The following is a 25,504-nucleotide window of genomic DNA, read 5'->3' as shown; positions in this document are numbered from 1 at the left end:
ATGCAACGATGCTAGTAAAATTCTCGCGTTAGAGATTCCATAGTAAATCACGAGGGAAAACCAGGAAAAAACCTCTTGATACTATCCCGACATCGTAAGTATTTGGTCTTACATTTAATTTACTTTCAAAAAACTAAGACCAAATTCTGACTTTAATATGTTTAAATTATAAATAATATTATAATACATAGATATACAATAAGTAATACCTCTTTCTGTCTCGAGACACATTACTTCAGCACCGTATATGATTACTAGTATAATTGCTGCTTTGTAAATTTTCAGTTTAGTATTGTAAGTAAGCTTCTTATCTTTGAGGAAGTTATTCTATTTCCAGTAGGTTCTGTTTCCTGCCTGGATTCTTTCATTAATTACGATGATTCTATCATTAGTTCCATTATCTGAGACTCCAAGATATTTAAAGTGTTCTACCTTTTCAAATTCATATTCACCAATATTTAAACTTGTCACATTAACTTAATTTTTTCTTGAGCATATTAGGTATTTTGTTTTGTTTCGATTTATTTCTAAATCCCTTTTGGATGCTTCCTTGCATAACTTCGTAAATCCTTCCTTTAAACTGTTTAGGTTTCTGCTAATTAATGATATTCGTCAGCATACGCCACAAGTTGCGACGTCGATGTTATAATGTGCCTTTTATTTCTGTAGCTCTTATTGTTCCTTCTATGGCGACATTAAATAGTGACGTTGATAGAGAGTCGCCTCCACTTGCTATTTCTATATTTTTGGTGATCTGTAATTATTGCTGCAGTTGATCCTTCCATTGTCATTTTCGTAAGCTTTATAAGTTTCATTGGTATATCTAGGTTTTTCATGTCTTCTATTAGGTCGGGTCTTGTTAAGCGGTCAAAGACTTGCTTGAAATCTATGAAGAGGATGTGTAAGTCGATGTCATGTTCGTAACATTTCTCAATTGACTGCGTGATTACGTGAACTGCGTCTATTGTTGACCTTCCCTCTCTAAATCCGTGCTGGTAGTCTCTCCTATTTTAGTTTCAATGTATTTTGAGAGTTTTTGTCTGATTAATGATGTCAATATTTTGTAGCAGCTGTTTAACAGTGTTACTCTACTAAGACACACTGTAAATACATCTTGTCATTTTCTTTTATAAATAATTTGGTTGTTGAACCATAAACGGATAGACCGTTCTTGGACAAAGATTTAATGGTTGCTATTATTCGTTGGTAAACGTTTCTCCAATGTTCCTTTTCTTCTAAATAGCTGTTTTCCATTTTTGTTACAATTTGTCCTGCTGTACTAATTCTCTTGACTAACGTACCAATTGATGAAATATGTTCAGGAGATCGTTCGTGTTGAATATTGAATAACTGTCCTATTGATATTTTTCCAGTCATTATATCCACCGAAAGTTGATGAACAATAATTTTCGTGGAAATCAGTTTACGAACGTAACAATAAACACGGCTACATTTAAAACTGTACACTAACCACCCGCGAAGATTTTTCCCCATTAGCTTTCATTTTATAAAATTCGCACTTTGCAAATGTCTGGTTTTATTATTATCCAGTTGTGTAACACATTTACTAATTTTATCAATATATTGATTCGGTCGATTATTTATAAAATATTGTTGAAATTCCAGATTTAAATGTTTTGGCCAATCTCCTATATCAGGGGTGGCCAAATTGTGGCTCGCGAGCTACATGTGACTCTTTGAACAATTATTTGTGGCTCTCAAGAAATATATCTGAATTACTTTTAATTTTTGTGTTTTAAGATGTCTTAAATTACTGACAACGAATAAAAAACTAAGTGTAACATGACTTGGACAAGGATACCCCTTTGATATTGTTGGCCTTTGCTCATGATCTAGGTGCAGTCGCTCATTCTATAGAGTATGTAGGTGTTTTCACAACTCGAGGAAGAAACAGGTAGTCTGGGCCTTCGAATAATGAAGAGAAGACGAAAGACATGCTAGCAACCAAAAATTCAAGACCAAGAGTGAGGCCGAACATAACTATTAATGACCACAACTTCGAAGTAGTAAAAGAGTTTAAATATCTAGGGGCGGTTAAACTCTATATCAGCGGGAAATAAAATAAGCTGTTGGTATATGAAAGAAAAGTCCTCAGAATAATATTTAGCCGTCAAAGAGATGAATTGACAGAATAGTGGATAAGACGCCGCAAAGCTAAATTGGTGACTGTATGGTACTGCAAACATCGTCAGACATATAAAAGCTAAGACAAAATGGGCAGGTCATGTGGTAAGATCAGAAGAATCGAAGTATCCTGAATTAGTGAAGGCTGCTTATAGAATTATTTGCATATTTGAAACAACGATGTGAACCATTTTATTTTTCACTTTTTTTTATAGCTTTGGCATAGCCAATTGACCAGACTATTTTGTAATTTGTATTCACAGATCTACAATCAGAGTTAGTTAGTAGTGAGTGTAGATTAAAAGTATATAATTGAGTTGTTTTGACTGTTATTATTTTTTTTATCTATTTTTAGTTGATTCTCTTTTTTTTTATAAGTTTTGTTTTTTTATTGCGTTATAATATATTTTTTATTTTTATGGAGTATAATATGTATATATTTTTTTTATTATTTTTTATTTTGTATTTATTTTGTTTTGTTTTTATTTTTTTTTTCTTTTTTCGTATTACATGGTTTATTACAATATTGGTGTGTTCGCAGATTGCTTACAAGTTTCGTCTTAATTCTATGGTTAGTACATATGGTTTAAAGTTTATATTTACATTTCCTGATTAAGCTATAAATACAATTAAAGGTTTCTACGTTTTCAGAGAAAAACAATTCATTTAAGTGCAATGGAAAACAGACATTTAGTTTTCGTAAGTCTTCATAAAAACTTGCAATATTTCCCTGTTGGTTATTACATTCTAATAGGATATGTGTCAAGTCTCCATATTTACCGCAAGTACAGTTTGGAGTGTCTGCTAGATTCATTTTGTACATTCTTGAAGGTGTAAGAGCATGATTTGACCTTAGTCTATTAATAGTTTTGATAAAAATTCTGTTGGACTCTGAATAAAACCATCGTTTTTTAAGAAGTTTGGGTTGCCAACGTTCTCGGATTTCGTATAGTTTGCTTGCCATTTTAATCTGAGTTGATGTTTACTACAAACATCTAAATCTGCTACAGGTAGAATATTGTTATTTATATTTTCTCCACTTGATAATGCTTCTTTTGCCAAGGCTCTGCTATTATGTTACCCTTTATCCCGGAATGTCCTTTGATCCAAGCGATAATGACTTCTCCTCCGAGTTTTGAAATCTCGTAATACAGTTTTAAAATCTCTATATCCAGATGACTTAATTGCTTGGATTTATTTGTTAAACCTATTCTTTCTACTGCACTTTTACTGTCTGTAAATATTACACAATTCTTCATTTCTTGTGTCAAAGCTTGAGAAAGAGCAAACTTCAAAGCCATCATTTCATGTAATAGAAGTATAACTTCTTACGTGCGTACAAAGTACACACACATTCTTTTTTTGGTACACGGGATCCAGGCCTATAAACACATTCCAAAATTTTGGAAAAGATAGTAAATTTGCCACAGTAGGTACGTGTGTAAAAGTTAGGCCACACGTTACTATTTAACTGACAGTGCGCACACTATTGACTGAACAAAACATCTTTATCATTAATACTTTCTCCTCAACTGAGGGTATCTTATTAACTTTGTTTTTTAAACAATAAATGATAAAATAAAAATAATGACAGTTTAAATATGGTTAATAATAACTTCATTGTGACCGAACGCAACTGTTACACACATTGCACTGTGTGTGGCCTAACTTACTCTTTCTAAATTTTGAAATATGCTGTCAAAACAGTTGTTTTCAATACTGATTTCAATACTCTAGAAATAGTTTCGCATGTCTTTTCAGTTTCCTATGGCCTTTTATCCAATTCACCACCCGGTATTTTTCTTATAGTAAAAAACAAGTCCTTATTTCTAATTCGATTTTTATTGCAGGTGATCCACACGGTATTACTGGGAAAGTTACCAAACCATTCAGTGCTCCCAAAGTACATTTGAAAACTTATAAAGGTGAAAGACCATATAAATGTGAAATTTGTAGTAAACTGTTTACTACTAAAGGTACTTTAAAGGAGCATAAAATAGTTCACACTGGTGAAAAACCATATGAATGTGAAATTTGTAGTAAGCATTTTACTCAAAAAGGTAGTTTAAAGAAGCATATGAGAATTCACACTGGTGAAACACCTTATAAATGTGAAATTTGCTCGAAACAGTTTAGTCAGAAATTTTTGTTAAGTACACATATGGCAGTTCACACTCGTGAAAAACCTTATAAATGTGAAATTTGTAGTAAGCAGTTTACTCAAAAAAGTAGTTTAAATACTCATAAAAGAGTTCACACTGGTGAAAAACCTTATAAATGTGAAATTTGTAGTAAGCAGTTATCCCACACAAGTGCTTTAATTTATCACATGAGAGTTCACACTGGTGAAAAACATTATGAATGTGAAATTTGTAGTAAGAAGTTTACTGATATAAATCATTTAAATACTCATAAAAGAGTTCACACTGGTGAAAAACATTATGAATGTGAAATTTGTAGTAAGAAGTTTAATGATATAAGTCATTTAAATACTCATAAAAGAGTTCACACTGGTGAAAAACCTTATAAATGTGAAATTTGTAGTAAACATTTTACTCAAAAAGGTAGTTTAAAGATGCATATGAGAATTCACAGTGGTGAAAAATCTTATAAATGTGAAATATGTAGTAAGCATTTTACTGAAAAAGGTAGTTTAAAGAAGCATATGAGAATTCACACTGGTGAAACACCTTATAAATGTGAAATTTGCTCGAAACAGTTTAGTCAGAAATTTTTGTTAAGTACACATATGGCAGTTCACACTCGTGAAAAACCTTATAAATGTGAAATTTGTAGTAAACAGTTTACTCAAAAAAGTAGTTTAAATACTCATAAAAGAGTTCACACTGGTGAAAAACCTTATAAATGTGAAATTTGTAGTAAGCAGTTATCCCACACAAGTGCCCACATTTGTAGTAAGCTGTTTACTACTAAAGGTAATTTAAATGTGCATAAAATAGTTCACACTAGTGAAAAACCTTATAAATGTGAAATTTGTAGTAAGCAATTTACTCAAACAAGTAATTTAAATACCCATAAATTAGTTCACACTAGTGAAAAACCTTATAAATGTGAAATTTGTAGTAAACAGTTTACTCGACTAAATAGTTTGAATCAACATATGAAATTTCACACAGGTGAAGCTCCTTATAAATGTGAAATTTGTAGTAAGCAGTTTACACGAGTACATGGTTTAAGTTATCACATGAGAGTTCACACTGGTGAAACACCTTATAAATGTGAAATTTGTAGTAAACATTTTACTCAAAAAGGTAGTTTAAAGATGCATATGAGAATTCACAGTGGTGAAAAACCTTATAAATGTGAAATTTGTAGTAAGCATTTTACTGAAAAAAGTAGTTTAAAGATGCATATGAGAATTCACAGTGGTGAAAAACCTTATAAATGTAAAATTTGTAGTAAGCTGTTTACTACTAAAGGTAATTTAAATACGCATAAAATAGTTCACACTAGTGAAAAACCTTATAAATGTGAAATTTGTAGTAAGCAATTTACTCAAACAAGTAATTTAAATACGCATAAATTAGTTCACACTAGTGAAAAACCTTATAAATGTGAAATTTGTAGTAAACAGTTTACTCGACTAAATAGTTTGAATCAACATATGAAATTTCACACAGGTGAAGCTCCTTATAAATGTGAAATTTGTAGTAAGCAGTTTACACGAGTACATGGTTTTTATCACATGAGAGTTCACACTGGTGAAACACCTTATAAATGTGAAATTTGTAGTAAGCATTTTACTGAAAAAGGTAGTTTAAAGATGCATATGAGAATTCACAGTGGTGCAAAAACCTTATAAATGTAAAATTTGTAGTAAGCTGTTTACTACTAATGGTAATTTAAATACGCATAAATTAGTTCACACTAGTGAAAAACCTTATAAATGTGAAATTTGTAGTAAGCAGTTTACGCAAATTAGTAGTTTAAATACTCATAAAAGAGTTCACACTGGTGAAAAACCTTCATCATCATCATGGCATCTACACTCCTAGCGGAGTGATGGCCGCCCTCTTTGTGCCCTCCCGATTCGTTTGTTGCAGTGAATCAATTCGCATTAACATTTTGATTTTACAATTGGTTGTGTGACTTGGCATCTTCTACAATTTTTCTCCATTCGTTCCTGTTTTTGTTTATGGTTACCATTCTCTGACTCCCATCTTCTTAAGGTCCTCGACTATCTGGTTCTCCCATCTAGTTTTGGGTCTTCCTCGTGATATGCCTGATACAGGTCTCCATTTTGTAATTTTCTTGATAACGGCTTCTGAATTTTTCCTTTCTATATGTTTCATCCATCTGAGTCTCTTTGCCTTGATAAATCTGACGATGTCTTCTCCTTTCAGAAGTTCTCTTACTTCGTGGTTCACGAGTTTTCTAAATTCATTATTTCCTAAGTTTAGTGGGCCTGCTATCCTCCGAATTATTTTCCTCTCTAGGATCCTCAATCTTTCTTCATCTTTCTGTTGATTAACTATTTAGATGGGAAATAAGCCACAATTAAATTGAAAAAATAATTTTATTAACGTTTCGAAGCCCAAATCGGGTTTCGTTGTCAAAATACAAAATACTACTAAAATAAACAAAAATGTTGCTGCTAAGTAAAAAAAATTCTTCTAATAATATATTTAATCTGACTCATTTATATTGGCAATTCAGACGTATATTATACATTTTAAAGTAGAAGACTTTAAAATGATATCGACAATATTTAGGAGTTGCGTTCCTGGGACGACTTTACTAAAAGATAGTTCATTCGATTACATGAAATCAATCCCAACTCAAGAATATCCGTCACAAGAAAATCATAGCATGTGATCTGTCTTTAAAAAGACAACCAAATGCAACGATGCTAGTAAAATTCTCGCGTTAGAGATTCCATAGTAAATCACGAGGGAAAACCAGGAAAAAACCTCTTGATACTATCCCGACATCGTAAGTATTTGGTCTTACATTTAATTTACTTTCAAAAAACTAAGACCAAATTCTGACTTTAATATGTTTAAATTATAAATAATATTATAATACATAGATATACAATAAGTAATACCTCTTTCTGTCTCGAGACACATTACTTCAGCACCGTATATGATTACTAGTATAATTGCTGCTTTGTAAATTTTCAGTTTAGTATTGTAAGTAAGCTTCTTATCTTTGAGGAAGTTATTCTATTTCCAGTAGGTTCTGTTTCCTGCCTGGATTCTTTCATTAATTACGATGATTCTATCATTAGTTCCATTATCTGAGACTCCAAGATATTTAAAGTGTTCTACCTTTTCAAATTCATATTCACCAATATTTAAACTTGTCACATTAACTTAATTTTTTCTTGAGCATATTAGGTATTTTGTTTTGTTTCGATTTATTTCTAAATCCCTTTTGGATGCTTCCTTGCATAACTTCGTAAATCCTTCCTTTAAACTGTTTAGGTTTCTGCTAATTAATGATATTCGTCAGCATACGCCACAAGTTGCGACGTCGATGTTATAATGTGCCTTTTATTTCTGTAGCTCTTATTGTTCCTTCTATGGCGACATTAAATAGTGACGTTGATAGAGAGTCGCCTCCACTTGCTATTTCTATATTTTTGGTGATCTGTAATTATTGCTGCAGTTGATCCTTCCATTGTCATTTTCGTAAGCTTTATAAGTTTCATTGGTATATCTAGGTTTTTCATGTCTTCTATTAGGTCGGGTCTTGTTAAGCGGTCAAAGACTTGCTTGAAATCTATGAAGAGGATGTGTAAGTCGATGTCATGTTCGTAACATTTCTCAATTGACTGCGTGATTACGTGAACTGCGTCTATTGTTGACCTTCCCTCTCTAAATCCGTGCTGGTAGTCTCTCCTATTTTAGTTTCAATGTATTTTGAGAGTTTTTGTCTGATTAATGATGTCAATATTTTGTAGCAGCTGTTTAACAGTGTTACTCTACTAAGACACACTGTAAATACATCTTGTCATTTTCTTTTATAAATAATTTGGTTGTTGAACCATAAACGGATAGACCGTTCTTGGACAAAGATTTAATGGTTGCTATTATTCGTTGGTAAACGTTTCTCCAATGTTCCTTTTCTTCTAAATAGCTGTTTTCCATTTTTGTTACAATTTGTCCTGCTGTACTAATTCTCTTGACTAACGTACCAATTGATGAAATATGTTCAGGAGATCGTTCGTGTTGAATATTGAATAACTGTCCTATTGATATTTTTCCAGTCATTATATCCACCGAAAGTTGATGAACAATAATTTTCGTGGAAATCAGTTTACAAACGTAACAATAAACACGGCTACATTTAAAACTGTACACTAACCACCCGCGAAGATTTTTCCCCATTAGCTTTCATTTTATAAAATTCGCACTTTGCAAATGTCTGGTTTTATTATTATCCAGTTGTGTAACACATTTACTAATTTTATCAATATATTGATTCGGTCGATTATTTATAAAATATTGTTGAAATTCCAGATTTAAATGTTTTGGCCAATCTCCTATATCAGGGGTGGCCAAATTGTGGCTCGCGAGCTACATGTGACTCTTTGAACAATTATTTGTGGCTCTCAAGAAATATATCTGAATTACTTTTAATTTTTGTGTTTTAAGATGTCTTAAATTACTGACAACGAATAAAAAACTAAGTGTAACATGACTTGGACAAGGATACCCCTTTGATATTGTTGGCCTTTGCTCATGATCTAGGTGCAGTCGCTCATTCTATAGAGTATGTAGGTGTTTTCACAACTCGAGGAAGAAACAGGTAGTCTGGGCCTTCGAATAATGAAGAGAAGACGAAAGACATGCTAGCAACCAAAAATTCAAGACCAAGAGTGAGGCCGAACATAACTATTAATGACCACAACTTCGAAGTAGTAAAAGAGTTTAAATATCTAGGGGCGGTTAAACTCTATATCAGCGGGAAATAAAATAAGCTGTTGGTATATGAAAGAAAAGTCCTCAGAATAATATTTAGCCGTCAAAGAGATGAATTGACAGAATAGTGGATAAGACGCCGCAAAGCTAAATTGGTGACTGTATGGTACTGCAAACATCGTCAGACATATAAAAGCTAAGACAAAATGGGCAGGTCATGTGGTAAGATCAGAAGAATCGAAGTATCCTGAATTAGTGAAGGCTGCTTATAGAATTATTTGCATATTTGAAACAACGATGTGAACCATTTTATTTTTCACTTTTTTTTATAGCTTTGGCATAGCCAATTGACCAGACTATTTTGTAATTTGTATTCACAGATCTACAATCAGAGTTAGTTAGTAGTGAGTGTAGATTAAAAGTATATAATTGAGTTGTTTTGACTGTTATTGTTTTTTTTATCTATTTTTAGTTGATTCTCTTTTTTTTTATAAGTTTTGTTTTTTTATTGCGTTATAATATATTTTTTATTTTTATGGAGTATAATATGTATATATTTTTTTTATTATTTTTTATTTTGTATTTATTTTGTTTTGTTTTTATTTTTTTTTTTCTTTTTTCGTATTACATGGTTTATTACAATATTGGTGTGTTCGCAGATTGCTTACAAGTTTCGTCTTAATTCTATGGTTAGTACATATGGTTTAAAGTTTATATTTACATTTCCTGATTAAGCTATAAATACAATTAAAGGTTTCTACGTTTTCAGAGAAAAACAATTCATTTAAGTGCAATGGAAAACAGACATTTAGTTTTCGTAAGTCTTCATAAAAACTTGCAATATTTCCCTGTTGGTTATTACATTCTAATAGGATATGTGTCAAGTCTCCATATTTACCGCAAGTACAGTTTGGAGTGTCTGCTAGATTCATTTTGTACATTCTTGAAGGTGTAAGAGCATGATTTGACCTTAGTCTATTAATAGTTTTGATAAAAATTCTGTTGGACTCTGAATAAAACCATCGTTTTTTAAGAAGTTTGGGTTGCCAACGTTCTCGGATTTCGTATAGTTTGCTTGCCATTTTAATCTGAGTTGATGTTTACTACAAACATCTAAATCTGCTACAGGTAGAATATTGTTATTTATATTTTCTCCACTTGATAATGCTTCTTTTGCCAAGGCTCTGCTATTATGTTACCCTTTATCCCGGAATGTCCTTTGATCCAAGCGATAATGACTTCTCCTCCGAGTTTTGAAATCTCGTAATACAGTTTTAAAATCTCTATATCCAGATGACTTAATTGCTTGGATTTATTTGTTAAACCTATTCTTTCTACTGCACTTTTACTGTCTGTAAATATTACACAATTCTTCATTTCTTGTGTCAAAGCTTGAGAAAGAGCAAACTTCAAAGCCATCATTTCATGTAATAGAAGTATAACTTCTTACGTGCGTACAAAGTACACACACATTCTTTTTTTGGTACACGGGATCCAGGCCTATAAACACATTCCAAAATTTTGGAAAAGATAGTAAATTTGCCACAGTAGGTACGTGTGTAAAAGTTAGGCCACACGTTACTATTTAACTGACAGTGCGCACACTATTGACTGAACAAAACATCTTTATCATTAATACTTTCTCCTCAACTGAGGGTATCTTATTAACTTTGTTTTTTAAACAATAAATGATAAAATAAAAATAATGACAGTTTAAATATGGTTAATAATAACTTCATTGTGACCGAACGCAACTGTTACACACATTGCACTGTGTGTGGCCTAACTTACTCTTTCTAAATTTTGAAATATGCTGTCAAAACAGTTGTTTTCAATACTGATTTCAATACTCTAGAAATAGTTTCGCATGTCTTTTCAGTTTCCTATGGCCTTTTATCCAATTCACCACCCGGTATTTTTCTTATAGTAAAAAACAAGTCCTTATTTCTAATTCGATTTTTATTGCAGGTGATCCACACGGTATTACTGGAAAAGTTACCAAACCATTCAGTGCTCCCAAAGTACATTTGAAAACTTATAAAGGTGAAAGACCATATAAATGTGAAATTTGTAGTAAACTGTTTACTACTAAAGGTACTTTAAAGGAGCATAAAATAGTTCACACTGGTGAAAAACCATATGAATGTGAAATTTGTAGTAAGCATTTTACTCAAAAAGGTAGTTTAAAGAAGCATATGAGAATTCACACTGGTGAAACACCTTATAAATGTGAAATTTGCTCGAAACAGTTTAGTCAGAAATTTTTGTTAAGTACACATATGGCAGTTCACACTCGTGAAAAACCTTATAAATGTGAAATTTGTAGTAAGCAGTTCACTTTAGTAAGTCAATTAAATACTCATAAAAGAGTTCACACTGGTGAAAAACCTCACAAATGTGAAATTTGTAGTAAGCAATTTGCTAAACGTCATTTAAAGCTTCATATGAGAATTCACACAGGTGAAAAACCTTATAAATGTGAAATTTGTAGTAAGCGGTTTATTCAAAGCAGTAGTTTAAAAATTCATAAGCAAGTTCACCCTGGTGAAAAATCGTATAAATGTGAAATATGTAGTAAGCGGTTTACTCAAAGCAGTAGTTTAAAAATTCATAAGCAAGTTCACACTGGTGAAAAATCGTATAGATGTGAAATATGTAGTAAGCAGTTTACTCACATAAGTAATTTTAATAGGCATAAAAAAGTTCATAGTGGAGAAAGGCCTTATAAATGTGACATTTGTAGTAAGCAATTTACTCAAAAAAGTAGTTTAAAAATTCACTTGCAAGTTCACACTTGTGAGCACCCGTATAAATGTGAAATTTGTAGTAAGCAGTTTACTCAAAAAAGTAATTTGAAAATTCACCTGCAAGTTCACACTGGTGAAAACTACTATAAATGTGAAATTTGTAGTAACGAATCTACTCAAAAAAGTAGTTTAAAATGTCACACACGAGTTCACACTGGTAAACATCCATATAAATGTAAAATTTGTAGTAAGCACTTTACTTCACTAGATAATTTAAATAGTCATCTGGAAATTCACAATGATGAAAAACCGTGTCGATGTGAAATATGTAGTAAGCGGTTTACTCACATAAGTAATTTAAATAGGCACATGAAAATTCATAGTGGAGAAAGACCTTATAAATGTGAAATCTGTAGTAAGGAATTTACTCAAAAAAGTAGCTTAAAAATTCACATGCAAGTTCACACTGGTGAACGCCCATATAAGTGTGAAATTTGTAGTAAGAAATTTACTCAAAAAAGTAGTTTAAAAGGTCACACACGAGTTCACACTGGTAAACATCCATATAAATGTAAAATTTGTAGTGAGCAATTTACTCAAAAAAGTAGTTTGAAAATTCACATGGTAGTTCACACCGATGATCACGCGTATAATTGTGAAAGTTGTGATAAGCATTTCAATTCACTAGATAATTTAAATAGTCATAAGAAGGTTCACACTGGTGGTTAAACGGGTTCACCCGTATAAATGTCGCGAGACATTTATAAACGCGAGAATTTTACTGTCATCGTTGCATTTGGTTGTCTTTTTAAAGACAGATCACATGCTATGATTTTTTTGTGACGGATATTCTTGAGTTGAGATGATTTCATGTAATCGAATGAACTATCTTTTAGTAAAGTCGTCCCAGGAACGCAACTCATAAATATTGGCGATATCATTTTAAAGTCTTCTACTTTAAAATGTATAATATACGTCTGAATTGCCAATATAAATGAGTCAGAGTAAATAAATTATTAGAATTTTTTTACTTAGCAACAACATTTTTGTTTATTTTAGTAGTATTTTGTATTTTGACAACGAAACCCGATTTGGGCTTCGAAACGTTAATAAAATTATTTTTTCAATTTAATTGTGGCTTATTTCCCATGTAAATAGTTAATCATTAAAAATATTTTATTAAAGTAGCTTTTAATTTTTTCAAACATGTTTTTGTTTGCAAAATGTATTACTGATAAATTATTTTTCGCTCTTCATTTGTTACATTGTTACATTTACATACAAAAGTAGTTTTTAATTGTCTTCACAAAATGTTGCATTTTGTGTTTGTGCGTTTTTTTTTCTGTAACTTATTACTAATAACTTATTTTTCTTTCTTTGTTACATTTACATACAAAAGTAGTTTTTAATTATTTCAAAATTGTTGCATGTTGTGGTTGTGTTTTTTTGTAAAATGTATTACTAATCAATTATTTTTCTTTGTTTATTTGCTACATTGTTACATTAATTACCGGATTGATAATCAGTAATCGTCAATTGTCAATTCAGTCATGGCTTAGTTAAAATTTGGAAAAATTTAGACACCTAAAATAATTTCATCTGAAAAATGAAAATATCTCGAAAACTAATAAATTTTTACATAGGGAATGTTATATAAAAATTAAAGTACGGTAATAGTACTTTTTAATAGTGATATAAAATGCAGGGTGTTCTATTTAAAATTACTGAGAAAATAATGTGCTTGCGTTTTGACTCACCCTGTATTTGATATAAAAAAAATTAGCAATGTCAGTAATCTTTGAAAATTTTGACAATAAGTAAAAAAATATGGCATTAATAAACCATTGCTGTTGTGCTTATTTTTATTTATACAGGGTGTCCAATATCAAATATTCAGTATTCATATCCGAAATTGGACACTGTCCATGAACAAATTCCCTTCGTTGGCTCAGTGTAGATGGTCTTTAAGTTGTGATGGAAACCGGAGCGAAAGAGTACTGGAACGAGTCACATTCCTGAAACTTTCACCCAAATGTATCGCCCAAACGAAAAATATTACATTACTCCCCACTAGCAGTGGGATGGAGAGAGCGGTAACAAGCTACCTGAAGGCGCCAATCACTCCCGTGGCCCAATTGGTGGCGAGGACACCCCGCAGGTTTAACATGCCTCTAAACACCTACCTGGACATACCAGGAGGAGAGCTACGTCACGCGTTACTTGAGGAGGAAAGTCTAGAACGAGAAATGACGCATACGCAGTGGCAATCGATTCCAGAATCTAATTGGCATTATTTTGTAGCCACCGGGACCATTACTATAATGGTAATAATTGGGATACTCACGGTATGGAAATACCGTCCTGTTGTACGACTATGTCGTTCAGGGAATCCACATACTCAGACTAACGAACAGGAAGTACCTGTATTAAGTAGTAATCGGCATAACAATGTACCGTCGACTTCAAAGGCCGACCTCCCACTCTCCACATTTTCATCCAATTGCCCTAATTTTAATCTAAAGATAGAGTCGGACATTGATAGCTAGAGTACGGTTGGAAGACCGTAATAACACATTTGTTATTAAACACACACACGTAATTAATTAAATTACATACACATTTGGTCAATTATCAATAATATAATTTGCACATCAGCCAAAAGTTGCTGACATAAGATAAACAATTTACCTTAATTAGATACACAAAATCACGCGGGGCCCGTGTTTACATTGACCCAATTTAAACTTATATAAAACTAAGATCTCTTGTCTAGAAATTCAATTATTATTAATTCATTAACGCGAGTGATTGTCTTCAACGCTCATCATTTAAGTCTCTACTCAAAGTACCCCGGGTCAACATCCATAGTGTAAGTCTCATCAATAAACTCTGCTACTATTATTTGGTGTTTCCATCACAACTTAAAGACCATCTACACTGAGCCAACGAAGGGATATTGTTCATGGTCCTATCGAGAAAAAGAATACTTCAAGGAAGTTTGAGAAAGCCTATACAGTCCACACCAGCAACACCCTCAGTAGCAGAGAGAGACCACTAGACCCGGGAGAACGAGAGCCGATTGCAGACCTAAGAGCAGTACCAAAGCCGAGAGCCGATTGCAGAGCTAAGAGCAGTACCATAGCCGAGAGCCGATTGCAGAGCTAAGAGCAGTACCAAAGCCGAGAGCCGATTGCAGAGCTAAGAGCAGTACCAAAGCCGAGAGCCGATTGCAGAGCTAAGAGCAGTACCATAGCCGAGAGCCGATTGCAGAGCTAAGAGCAGTACCATAGCCGAGAGCCGATTGCAGAGCTAAGTGCAGTACCAAAGCCGAGAGCCGATTGCAGAGCTAAGAGCAGTACCAAAGCCGAGAGCCGATTGCAGAGCTAAGAGCAGTACCATAGCCGAGAGCCGATTGCAGAGCTAAGAGCAGTACCAGAGCCGATTGCAGAGCTAAGAGCAGTACCAAAGCCGAGAGCCGATTGCAGAGCTAAGAGCAGTACCATAGCCGAGAGCCGATTGCAGAGCTAAGAGCAGTACCAAAGCCGAGAGCCGATTGCAGAGCTAAGAGCAGTACCAAAGCCGAGAGCCGATTGCAGAGCTAAGAGCAGTACCAAAGCCGAGAGCCGATTGCAGAGCTAAGAGCAGTACCAAAGCCGAGAGCCGATTGCAGAGCTAAGAGCAGTGCCATAGCCGAGAGCCGATTGCAGAGCCTACCAGAAGCGAGGGACCCTAGACGTCTAAGAAAACAAAAAAAAACCGTAAGTTTTTGAATAATTACAAAATCTTCCAACTGTTACAATCGTACAATTTAACAAGTTTGTATTTTTATTATAATTCAACAATCTAGAACAACAATCTCCACTCTATCAATAGTAAAATAATGTACTTTAGAATGTATACCATATAAATAATAAAGAGACCAAAATATATTTGAAAAATAATTTGAAAAAAAGAAACGTTCATAAACATATAGCTTGCTTTAATTTCAATTAAATACGTTATTTCGAAAAAATTAAAATACTACGTAACTTATAGAACGATAAAAGTCCACTCTATATAATAATTTCAGTTAAATTTTCACTATTTTAGAAAATGAAAATATTTTACCTATTTCTGTAAAAATTAATCACATAGATATCTAATTGCCAAATTTGAATAAGATTCCAGTATTAATATTACATATATCATTTACAGATCTTTTATAAATACAAAGGTTCATTAAATTATCCAACCAAAGAATTTCAATTTTAGCGTTAGTGAAATCGTAATACTATTCAGTTTATTTACAAACAGAAATCACTTAGTCAGGCAAGCGACCTACGGTAACGTTGAAAAATTGCAAACTTGACAAGGGCATACAATTATATTTTTATTTATATACATTCTGGCTTACGAGAGAGCGTGATAGTACAGGTATAGTAAATAAATATAATTGTTAATAAGCAGATATTTTTTTTGTGTGAATTTGTATATTTAAGTACATTGCTTAATAAATAAAATACAGTTCATATTGTTTAATATATTTACCGCTGAATTTAAAATTTTATAAAAATAACCATGGAAAGTGTATACGTTAAGCAAGCGGAGATAGGAGCAGAATTAGCGAAACTAGTTTCAAATACTAAAAAGGATTCTCAATCTCGGAGGACTCAACAATACATCCGGGATAGGCAGGAAAAATTAGAAGAATATTGGGCAAAATTTCTGAATAACCACGAAAAGCTGCTAGAAGGAGGTATAACGAAAGAAAAATATTTTGAAACAAAATACCATGATCAGGTATTTAAGACATATATTGAGGGGAAAACCCTGTTGGAAGAATATGGAAGGGTGCTGAAAAGAGGAAAAGCACCGAAAGTAAAGGAGATACAGATAAGGAAGCAAAGAATCGAGGAATTATTACGGCCAGAAAATGAACAAGATTTGCAGGAGGATGAAGAACTGCAGTCAGAGTTAAGAGAATACATGGAAAAGGTGAATACACTAATAATTGAAGCAGCAGTAAATGAGGAACTAGACGCTATAGATAATGGAGAAGTAGAGAGAATAAATCAACTAAAGAGGAGAGTCAGGGAAACCTTGAAGAAAATAAGGCCAGGAATGCAACGGCCAGAAAGCACACAGAGGAGGGACGGTGTGACATTACCGCAGGTAAAAATCCCTGTGTATGAAGGCAGGTATGAAACGTGGAGAACTTTCCACGATCTGTTTACTAAAGTAATACATGAAAACGACCAGTTATCAAACGCAGAAAAAATGCAGTACCTAAAAACTCAACTAAGAGGGGAAGCCAACAGAATGATACAACACTTAAACATATCCGAGGCCAACTACGAAGTGGCCTGGAACATGCTAAAAGATAGATATGAGAATCCAAGGATGATATTGTTTAAATTGATAGACAGGATGCTACTAGCGCAGGAAGTAAAGGAATCTTCTGCTAGAGCATTGAAATCACTACATGACACCTTCCACGAAAGTCTGGAAGCCATAGGAGGGTTAGGAACAGACACGGAAGCGTGGAGCCCATTGGTAGCCCGAATTATCATAACGAAATGGGACAATGAAACCAGGAGGCTGTACGAAAACCACGTCGGAGACAGTAGAGAGATACCGACGTACAAATCGACACAAACATTCTTACAGCGAAGATTCCAGACACTGGAACTGCTGGAGTCAGAAAAAAGACAAGAGAAGCAAGGAGGATCTGGGAGGAAACCAAGAACACGTTGCGTAATATGCAACGGAGATCACGGAGTACCGAACTGCAGAGAATTTCAGGAACTCAATGTAAGAGACCGAAACAGGATGATAAAAGAAAAAGGATTGTGTGCAAACTGCCTAGCACATAAAAAAGAAAAACAATGTTATGTACAATATAGGTGCAGACACTGTGGCGGAGACCATCACCATATGTTGCATTATGAGAAAGGAAACACAGGCAACAAAAGAAACTCCAATGAAACGAAAGGAGAACAAACACAAGAAAGAAATGGAAGAGATTCGAATAATAGAAGAAACGGGTATCAAGCTAATAGGTACAGAGGAGGAAATAATAATCCATACAACGCCAGAGAACAAAATAACGGAAGGCGAGAAAATACACAAGATACCAATGGGCATAGGAATATCAACGACCACCAAAGAGGGCAGAATTCAGTAAACTGTGCAAGCCATAAGGAAGGTGAAGCATTACTAGCGACAGCTGTTGTACGCATAAGAGATGCGAAAGGAGATTCACACATAATGAGAGCATTAATCGACCAAGGGTCACAATGCGCATTTATAACGGAACAAGCTGCGACGACGCTAGGAACAACAAGGAAGCCCATACAGGCGACCATATCCGGGATAGGCTCGTCAGGAGAAAAAACAGCCAATTGGAGTATGAAACTTTTAATCGAAACTCATTACGAAAGTGACTTCGAGATGGAAATAGAAGCACTAGTATTACCGAAGATAACAAGGAATTTACCGGAACAGGATATAATTCTACCGGACTATAACGAGAAAAATGCAATACTGGCAGATCCAAGATATTACAAGGTAGGGAAAATAGACTTACTACTAGGAGTAAAAGAATACAGTTACATATTGACAGAAGGGATGCACAGAATAAGTAATGGACTCCTGAGTCAAAACACCAAACTAGGATGGATAGTTTCGGGGATAGCACGAGAGAAGGAGACTACAAAAGCAGAAGTATGCTGTATGATATCCAGAGAAGAGATGGACATACAAATAAAGAAATTCTGGGAATTAGAAGAAGTAAATCAGGAAACAAGTTTATCAGTAGAAGAACAAGAATGTGAAGAAATGTATCGACAGACAGTAAAAAGAGATGAAGACGGGAGATACGAAGTGAGAATTCCGTTTAAGGAAGACGTAACAAAGCTAGGAGAATCTAAGCAGCAGGCATTCGCCAGATTGATGCAACTAGAAAGGAAGTTTGCAAAAGACAAACAGTTAGAAGCGAATTACAGACAATTCATGGAAGATTATGAAAACCAAGGTCATATGGTAATAGCAGAAAACCAGGGAGATGGGTACTACCTACCTCATCATCCAGTGAGAAAAGAGGACAGTACTACAACGAAAATAAGAGCCGTGTTTGATGCATCAAGTAAAAGCTCATCGGCAGTAAGCCTGAATGATATTATGCACACAGGGCCGAAATTACAACAAGATTTGACAAATATACTATTACGATGGAGATCCAATAAGATAGCATACTCAGCGGATTTGGAAAAAATGTTTAGACAAATCAGAATGGCAGAAGAAGACCAAAAATATCAAAAAATTTTGTGGAGAAAGGACACAAAGGACCCAATACAAGAATATAACTTAACGACGGTGACATACGGCACGGCCGCAGCACCATTTTTAGCGTTAAGAACAATACAGCAATTACAAGAAGACGAAGGAGCGAGGTTCCCGTTGGCATCGAAAATTGTAAAAGAAAACATGTATGTAGACGATATACTAGGAGGAGCGGAGACAGTGCAGGAAGCAGAAATAGCCCAAAAGGAATTAATACAACTGTTCAGAAAAGGAGGTTTCATTCTCAGAAAATGGTTGAGCAACGAAGAAAAAATAATGGAGAACGTACCGGAGGAAATGAGGAACGTAGACTCCAAGGCATTCAAACAAGAAGAAGTACGGAAAACGTTAGGAATACACTGGTCCCCTAAAGAAGATATAATCACATTCAAAATAGGGATAACGACAGCAAAGAAAATAACGAAAAGACACGTACTGTCAGAAGTAGCAAAACTATACGACCCACTAGGGTGGATAGCACCTGTAGTAATTCAGGCGAAAATGTTCATACAGGAATTATGGGAGCAAAAGACCAGTTGGGATAAAGAATTAACTAGCAACCAACAAAGCAGGTGGAATATATACCAGGCGCAATTAGTAAATCTGGAGAAAATAACATTGCCCAGGTGGAACAACTTACGCAAGACAAACAGAGTAGAACTACATGGATTTGCAGATGCATCTATGAAAGGATATGGAGCGGTAATCTACTCAAGGGTGTTAGGCCCAGAAATCAAAACGAATCTAATGATAGCAAAATCGAAAGTCGCACCATTGAAAGGAAAAACGACATTACCGAGGCTCGAGTTGTGTGCCGCGGTGCTATTAGCAAATTTAATGAAGAAAACCCTACAAGCATTGAATAGGGAAAACATTGAGGTATATGCATGGTCAGACTCAATGATAACCCTGGCTTGGATAAGGGGATCATCAAAAAGGTGGAAAATGTTCGTCGCCAACAGAGTAGAGGAAATAAGAGGCGTTATAGGACCGAAAAATTGGCATAAGGTAGATACGAAGGAAAACCCAGCGGACATCCTCTCACGTGGAGGTACCGCATCAGAATTATTAGAAGCAGAGCTATGGTGGAAGGGACCAACTTGGCTGACTAGTAACAAAACTTTAACGCAGGAATCAGAAGAAATACCAGAGACAAATGAGGAGGAAGTCAAAACGAAAATAACGGTGCACACGACAACGATAAAGGAGGACATATGCGAGAGATTCTCAAATTTAGAAAGAATGAGAAGAGTACTTGCATACTGTAGGAGATTTGCAGACAAATGCAGAAAAAAGAAGGACAGTGGACAAAGTCAGCTGACAGTCCAAGAATTAGAGGAAACGCTATTAAAGGTGATAAAGCACACACAGCACGCCTACTTCAAACAAGAAATAAAGAAGCTGGAGAAGAAACAGCAGTTAGACAAGAAAAATAAATTAGCGTCATTGGTACCATTCCTGGATAGACAAGGAATTCTAAGAGTCACCGGAAGACTGAGACACACGAATCTAAAGTACGGAGAAAAACATCCGATAATTTTGCCAAAGGATAGTGCATTAACAAAGTTACTTATAGCAGATAGTCACGCAAAAAATCTACATAGCGGATTACAACAAACACTACAGTATATAAAAAGGAAATACTGGATAATCAACGGCAGAAGAACCGTGAAAGATCATCTAGCAAAATGCTTAAGGTGCAGGAGGTATAAAAGCCAAGCAGCACAACAATTAATGGGAGATCTACCGAAAGATAGAGTGAACCCGAGTCATCCCTTTACTAACACAGGGATAGACTATGCCGGGCCAATAAAAATAAGTACCACGAGAGGCAGAGGACAGAGGAGCTATAAGGGCTACATCTCAGTATTTGTGTGTCTGTCAACGAAGGCAGTACACCTCGAAGTAGTAAGCGATATGTCTACGGATGCATTCATCGCGGCGTTCAAGAGATTTACGGCACGCAGAGGACAGTGCAACAACGTATACAGCGATAACGGAACCACATTCGTAGAAACAGCAAATTTGTTGGCACTAGGTACCCAATGGCATGTCATACCTGCATATGCACCACATTTCGGAGGACTATGGGAGAGCGCAGTGCGGATAATGAAATATCACTTGAAAAGAATCATCGGGGAAACAGTTCTAACATATGAAGAATTGAGTACGGTGCTGACACAAATAGAAGCATGTATGAACTCGAGACCATTATGTGGGTCATCAGAAGACCCTGAAGGGAAAATAGCCCTGACACCAGCTTACTTCCTTATAGGGAGAGAAATTATATCACCAAATCGGGAAGAAGAGCTTACGACTTATTTGAAGATGCCGACGAGGTGGAGATTATTGGAGAAAATAAAAAGAGACTTCTGGAAAATTTGGAAAGAGGAATACCTGCACCAATTACAACAGAGAAATAGATGGCATAAGGCGCACTCTAACATAAAAGAAGAAGAAATAGTTATAATAAAAGAAGAAGATACACCTCCAGGCAGATGGCCATTAGCGAGGGTAACAGAAACACACCCTGGAGCGGAGGGACTAACCAGAGTCGTAACAGTGAGAAAGGCGAACGGGAAACTGACAAAAAGGCCCATACATAAACTAATACGACTGGAAGAAGAGAAACAGGAAAAGCCGAAGAAGGCAGCAGCACTAAGATGGAAGAAAATACTAGTAGCTATAATGTTTTTAACGATGTTAAAACCCATAAAGGCAGAACCGTATAAAATATATAATCCGGAACCAGGATTTTTCACAGATCTTGGAGAGGTCGTTATAGACCGGGGAACATTTCGAATAAAGGTGTTACTAGAAAAGGGAAGAATTCGAACAGAGCACCAACTAATAGGAAATATGATACAAGGAGTACGAGAACTGTGTCAGGATATAAAAATCGTGAATTGTAAGGATATAATAGGGAAGTTAGAGGAAGGACAAAGAAAGGCGGAATCAGTAAGCGAGGGGTTGACAGTAGAAATAAAAGCAGGGGAAAGAAGAGGAATATTAGGAACAATATTAACCTCAGTATTTGGAGTCAATGACGAAGCCTACAGTAACATTGAAGCAGTAGACAATAACCAAAAGGAGCTAATAAAGGGATCACAGCATCAAGCGAAGATAATGTTAGAAACAATAACATCAATCAATCACACAGAGAACAGGATAAACGAGCAAATGAACAAGTTTAACAAAGCACTAATCACAGGCCTACAAGAAATATCTAAAGGACTTAACGAAGTAGAAGACAAATCACAGAGACTAGAAACCGAATATAGCACGTTGCGAATACAAACGATAGCGTTGCAAGTTATGGAATTCATAAACGAATATACTCAATTTTACGAGGGAATATTAAACCTTCACTATAACCACGGACACTTCATTGATATAGTGAAACCGGGTGAGATAACCAAATTGATAGAGAGAGCAGGGCAGATACTGCCACAAGGGGTCGAAATACGACGACAGCCCATTATAGAAACAGAAGTCAGTCATGACGACAGATATATAACAGTCATCGGCTATTTCATAGTGACAGGGAAAATTAAGTACAGCATGCTGAAAGTCACGGCCATACCACTTAACGTTGAGGGGTCGGTGTTGCGCACATTTGTCGCCCCAAGGAATCTACTGGTCGTAGATTATAACACACTGCACTACTTCGAATTGACCGCAGAAGATAGGGAAAGATGTTTACTGTTGACAAAGACGCAGAGAGCGTGCTCACCAACGGCTATAAGGAACATGGATAACCAACCAAACTGCATACTTGAAGAAATTTATGAGCGATCTAAGAATAGCACATGTCCAGTGGTAGCCAGGACAATACAGACAGCTCAATGGAGTAAGATGGGTACCCCCAACCTCTGGCTCGTTATCACGCCAGTCACGATACACATATCCATTATTTGCGATGGAAATCGGAGCGAAAGAGTACTGGAACGAGTCACATTCCTGAAACTTTCACCCAAATGTATCGCCCAAACGAAAAATATTACATTATTCCCCACTAGCAGTGGGATGGAGAGAGCGGTAACAAGCTACCTGAAGGCGCCAATCACTCCCGTGGCCCAATTGGTGGCGAGGACACCCCGCAGGTTTAACATGCCTCTAAACACCTACCTGGACATACCAGGAGGAGAGCTACGTCACGCGTTACTTGAGGAGGAAAGTCTAGAACGAGAAATGACGCATACGCAGTGGCAATCGATTCCAGAATCTAATTGGCATTATTTTGTAGCCACCGGGACCATTACTATAATGGTAATAATTGGGATACTCACGGTATGGAAATACCGTCCTGTTGTACGACTATGTCGTTCAGGGAATCCACATACTCAGACTAACGAACAGGAAGTACCTGTATTAAGTAGTAATCGGCATAACAATGTACCGTCGACTTCAAAGGCCGACCTCCCACTCTCCACATTTTCATCCAATTGCCCTAATTTTAATCTAGAGATAGAGTCGGACATTGATAGCTAGAGTACGGTTGGAAGATTGTTGATTATTCTTAAACTATTTATTTATTAACATGTTTGAATTTGACTATTTTATGTAATACTTATATGTAAACTTTGAGTATTGACACTTGGGCCAGTTTTTGCCCGATTCCGCAGTATGTCCAATATCAAATATTCAGTATTCATATCCGAAATTGGACAGTATCATTTTATCACCCAGTAGATCGAATGCATTTATTTGTTATTAAACACACACACGTAATTAATTAAATTACATACACATTTGGTCAATTATCAATAATATAATTTGGACATCAGCCAAAAGTTGCTGACATAAGATAAACAATTTACCTTAATTAGATACACAAAATCACGCGGGGCCCGTGTTTACATTTACCCAATTTAAACTTATATAAAACTAAGATCTCTTGTCTAGAAATTCAATTATTATTAATTCATTAACGCGAGTGATTGTCTTCAACGCTCATCATTTAAGTCTCTACTCAAAGTACCCCGGGTCAACATCCATAGTGTAAGTCTCATCAATAAACTCTGCTACTATTATTTGGTGTTTCCATCACAACTTAAAGACCATCTACACTGAGCCAACGAAGGGATATTGTTCACAGGGAGTTGAACTTGTTACGATTTTCATATAAAATTGGTTATAACTTTGTAAATACCCTGTATAACATAGCAAGCCTTTATATTTTTGTGATGGAAAAGTTAACAGGATTTCGAATATAAAATAAAATATAGGGTGTTCCATTTAAAAAAAACATAAGTTTGGTCTGCCACTGTGTTAACGAACTCCCTGTAACATTCTAACTAATTTTGAAATGTGAAGCTTAAAGCTGGCTACAATTTTTGTTATTGACTTTTATTGTTATCTATTACTATAGCGGATCTAATGAGCTTTACCCCACTAATCAATCACCCTGTATAAATGTGTAATTTGTAGTGAGCAATTTAATTCACTACTAGAGAATTTAAATACTCATATGGCAGTTTCCACTGGTGAAATACCATATAAATGTGAAATTTGTAGTGAGCAATTTACTCAAAAAAGCTGTTTGAAAAGTCACATGGAAGTTCACACCGATGATGATGATGAAAACCCGTATGAATATGAAGAAACTTTTAGTGAGCAATTTACTCAAAAAAATAGTTCAAAAATTCACATGCAAGTTGTAGTAAGCAATTTAATTCACTAGAACATTTTAATAGTCATAAGGGAGTTCACAATGATGAACGCCCATATGAATGTGAAGAAATTTTTAGTGAACAACTTAATTCACTAGAAAATTTAAATAGTCATAAGGAAGTTCACACTGATGAACATCCACATGAATGTGAAGAAGTTCATACTGATGAACACCCGTATGAATGTGAAGAAATTTTTAGTGAGCAATTTAATTCGCCAGATAATTTAGATAGTGATATAGAAGTTCACACTGGTGAACGCCCGTATAAATGTGAAATTTGTAGTGAGTGGTTTACTCACACAAGTAATTTAAATAGGCATATGAAAGTTCATACAGGTGAAAGACTTTATCAATGTGAAATTTGTAGTAAGCAATTTACTCAAAAAAGTAGTTTAAAAATTCACCTGCAAGTTCACACTGGTGAAAATTCGTATAAATGTAACATTTCTAGCAAGCAATTTACTCAAAAAGGTAGTTTAAAATATCACATGCGAGTTCACACTGATGAGAAACGGTATAAATGTGAAATTTGTAGTAAACACTTCAGTTCACTAGATAATTTAAAGAGTCATATAAAACTTCACACTGCTGAAAACCCGTATAAATGTGAAATATGTAGTAAGCAGTTTATTACGAGAAGTAATTTAAATACTCGTAAAAGAATTCACAGTGGTGAAAAACCTTATAAGTGTGAAATTTGTAGTAAGCAATTTACTCAAGAAAGGTTTAAA

The 25,504-nt window shown here is 34.9% G+C and overlaps 1 protein-coding gene and 1 long non-coding RNA gene across 5 annotated transcripts in view; one reads left to right on the top strand and one right to left on the bottom strand.

Moving 5' to 3' along the window:
* LOC126886330 (zinc finger protein 665-like) overlaps positions 1–25,504 on the top strand; it is a 368,013-nt gene that overhangs the window by 47,695 nt on the left and 294,814 nt on the right. The window lies entirely within an intron of this gene.
* The window catches only part of LOC126887372 (uncharacterized), a 125,033-nt gene that overhangs the window by 3,024 nt on the left and 96,505 nt on the right, over positions 1–25,504 (bottom strand). The window lies entirely within an intron of this gene.

The sequence above is a fragment of the Diabrotica virgifera genome, chromosome 6 (assembly GCF_917563875.1).
Source record: "Diabrotica virgifera virgifera chromosome 6, PGI_DIABVI_V3a".
Lineage (NCBI taxonomy): Eukaryota > Metazoa > Arthropoda > Insecta > Coleoptera > Chrysomelidae > Diabrotica > Diabrotica virgifera.
Note: the sequence above shows the minus strand (reverse complement) of the source record. Positions and strands in the feature narration are given on the sequence as shown.